This window comes from Rhagoletis pomonella, unplaced genomic scaffold (assembly GCF_013731165.1).
Source record: "Rhagoletis pomonella isolate Grant_MI unplaced genomic scaffold, Rhpom_1.0 Rhpom_scaffold_00003, whole genome shotgun sequence".
Taxonomy (NCBI): domain Eukaryota; kingdom Metazoa; phylum Arthropoda; class Insecta; order Diptera; family Tephritidae; genus Rhagoletis; species Rhagoletis pomonella.
Genome location: NW_023458557.1, coordinates 47922493 through 47925682, shown reverse-complemented (window position 1 = coordinate 47925682; position 3190 = coordinate 47922493).

The window sequence follows — 3190 nt, the reverse complement described above, 5'->3', positions numbered from 1 at the left end:
TCTGTGAGCGATCTTTCTTGAGTTGCGGAGTTCCGTCGTATAAGAGTGCATTATACCATACAAGCAATTTTCTAAAGTAACTATTGTCGTTAAAGTGACCATGTGTGTAAAAATTTAATAAATTGCAAAGGATTTTTTTGCCGATTACCCGAAAGACCCCTTGTTTATTTTCTGAAGTTTAATCCAGCTCAGTTAAAGATTCTGACTTAAGTTCAAAATTGATGAAATTTTAAGTAGATAAGTTGTCGCTGGAGTGCGATCAAAATAGAAAGAAGGTGCAAGTGCATTGCTATGTTGAGTAATCAGATTTGACTGTATTACTCGTTCGTTCATTTCCCTTTGAATGCATGTTGGCGTTCATTCGAGGCAAAATTTTGTGAAATTTTGTGGTACAATTGAATATTTTGATTAACAAAAAGAAAATAGGGATAAAATGCCCACAAATCCAACTGAGGGTGCTACAGTTGCTCCTAGCTCAAAGGTAGCCACTTTAAAGCAACAAAGATCAATAGCGCGTCGAAATATCACACGAATAAAGAATAGGCTAGAGAGTTCTACTGCTTCTTGGAATGCCATAGATTTAGAATGCCGACTAGAAATTTTAAATTCATATATAAAACAGATTATGGCATTCCAAACGGAAATAGAAAAAGAGGACCCTAGTGATGACAAAAGAGGAGATATAGAGGAGCTTTGTATTAGTTGTAAATCAAAGCTGATGCAACTGTTGGGTGATTATAAACAGCGTGATAGCTCCTTAATGGAAAATACGTTCAGTTTTGCCATGCCACAATCCTCTCGCTTACCAAAATTAAGACTACCGACGTTTGATGGCAAATATGCGGATTATAAGAATTTTATAAGTTCCTTCAATAACTTAGTGAACTCAGTCCCACACTTGGCTGTTATTGAGAAGTTTAACCACTTATTGAGCTGCTTATCTGGCGATGCGTTAAGAACCGTATAAGCGTTCCAAGTTACGGAGGACAACTATTCGAAAGTACTAGATACGTTAGCTGAACGCTATGACAAGAAAGCGCTAATATTTTTTTGACAATGTGGAGCGATTGTTTGAAATACCCAAAATTCCCAAACCCAATCCATCGGCTGTACGCAATGCGGTTGATACAGTTTCCGCTGTATATGATTCATTGCTCTCGTTAGGTACTGAAAAGGACATTACAAACGCTTTGATAATATACTTAGTTCTTTCCAAAGTCGACCCAGCCACAAAATCGAAATGGAATGATAACATGGATTATTCCACGCTTCCCTCATGGGATACTTGCTCACAACTTTTGATTCGTCGCTGTCAGTCACTTGAGGTGAATGAGGATCGGGCAAGTAAGAATAATTCTGCTACCGTACAGTCGACCACTCGTCCACATTCGAGTAAACCCAATAAATTTAATAACAACAAAAATGAACATAAGGCTTCTTTTACTGTAGCAAATGCAAATAATGATAACCAATGCACCTTTTGTACACAAATCAGTCATTCTATATACACCTGTAATGCGTTCGCTGCTCTGCCAGTCGCCAACCGATTCGATTTTGTCAAGAAGGGTGGGTACTGCATTAATTGCCTGAAAAGTGGGCATTCAGTCCGCAATTGTAATCGGTCTCAATGCCGAATTTGTCGTCGTTCTCATCATTCACTACTGCACAGATATAAAGTTCAAGCAAATAATTGTAGCAATACCACTTTGTCGTTGATTCCTTCCAATCCTGCAGCTGCTGCTGCTTCTGCCGCTGTACAAGAATCAAATCAAAGCTCTTCGCATCATGTTTCGAGTACCAATGACGTCGTAGTGCTGGCTACCGCTATGGTTAAAATAAAAGATCGTTTTGGGAAGACTTTAACCGTACGAGCACTTTTAGACTCCGGCTCCCAAGTTAATTTTATAAGTGAGGAATGTGCGCATAACTTGCAATTAAAGCGGCAATATAAAGATTTAAGTTTATCAGGAATTGGAGAAATAAATGCAAATTTAAAGCACAAGGTTGCAGCCACGGTAAAGTCCAGAGTTACTGATTTCGAGTTTCAAGCAGAATTTTGGGTGATAAAATCGATATCTGGCTATCAACCAGAAGTAAACTTGCCCGTAGAAACGTGGCAAATCCCGGAGAATATTGAGTTGGCGGATACTGACTTTAACAAACGGCAAAAAATTGACCTTTTAATTGGAGCTGACATATTTTTTGAACTCTTGTGTTCAAAATAAAAATTGAATGAATCGCTGCCAACATTGCAAAAACATTGCTTGGTTGGATTGTATCTGGTCGGTACAAATCGGTTGAAAGCTGTGAAAATAGATCTTGCAATTTGGTAAATACGAGCAGTGAATCACAATTGGCCTCTCTTGATGCGTTCGTCCGAAAACTTTGGGAAATCGAAGAAGGCCCAATGAGGTTAAAAAACCTATCAAAAGAACATAATAAATTTGAAGAACACTTTATAGCAAACACAAAACTTTTGCCATCTGGTCGGTTTGAGGTTCGTCTCCCATTCAAGATGAGTCCATTTTCGCTCGGCTCATCATATGAAACCGCAAAGCGAAGATTTTTGTCGCTTGAACGTAGGCTTTTTAAAACCCCCGAAATTCGAGATATGTACAATCAGTTTATGACAGACTATTTGACACTTGGCCATATGTCAAAAACAGACAATTGTATACCCACTGGTCCACATTATTTTATACCGCATCAAGTTGTCGTGCGGCCAGACAGTTTGACAACTAAGTTAAGGGTGGTGTTTGATGCTTCGTGCAAGACCTCTTCGAATATTTCGTTGAACGAAACGTTAATGGTCGGTCCCACAATTCAACCAGAGCTTTATACGCCTCTGCTAAATTTTCGTTGCCGTATGTTCGCCATTACTGTGGATATTAGCAAAATGTACCGACAGATACTAATTCATGAAGCAGGCCGAAATTTTCAGCTCGTTTTGTGGAGGAAAAACCCGAATATGCCTATAAGTATTTATAGATTGAAAACGGTAACATATGGTACTTCGCCAGAACCATATTTCGCAATTCGATGTTTGAACGAACTTAGCAATCAGAATCGAGACAAAATGCCTGTCGGTTCGGCGGTAATCCAGCAACACTTTTATGTGAACGATTTATTGTCAGGCGCTGATACACTCGTTCCCATAAAAGGCTCTGCGCCTCGCCAACGGGATCAATAA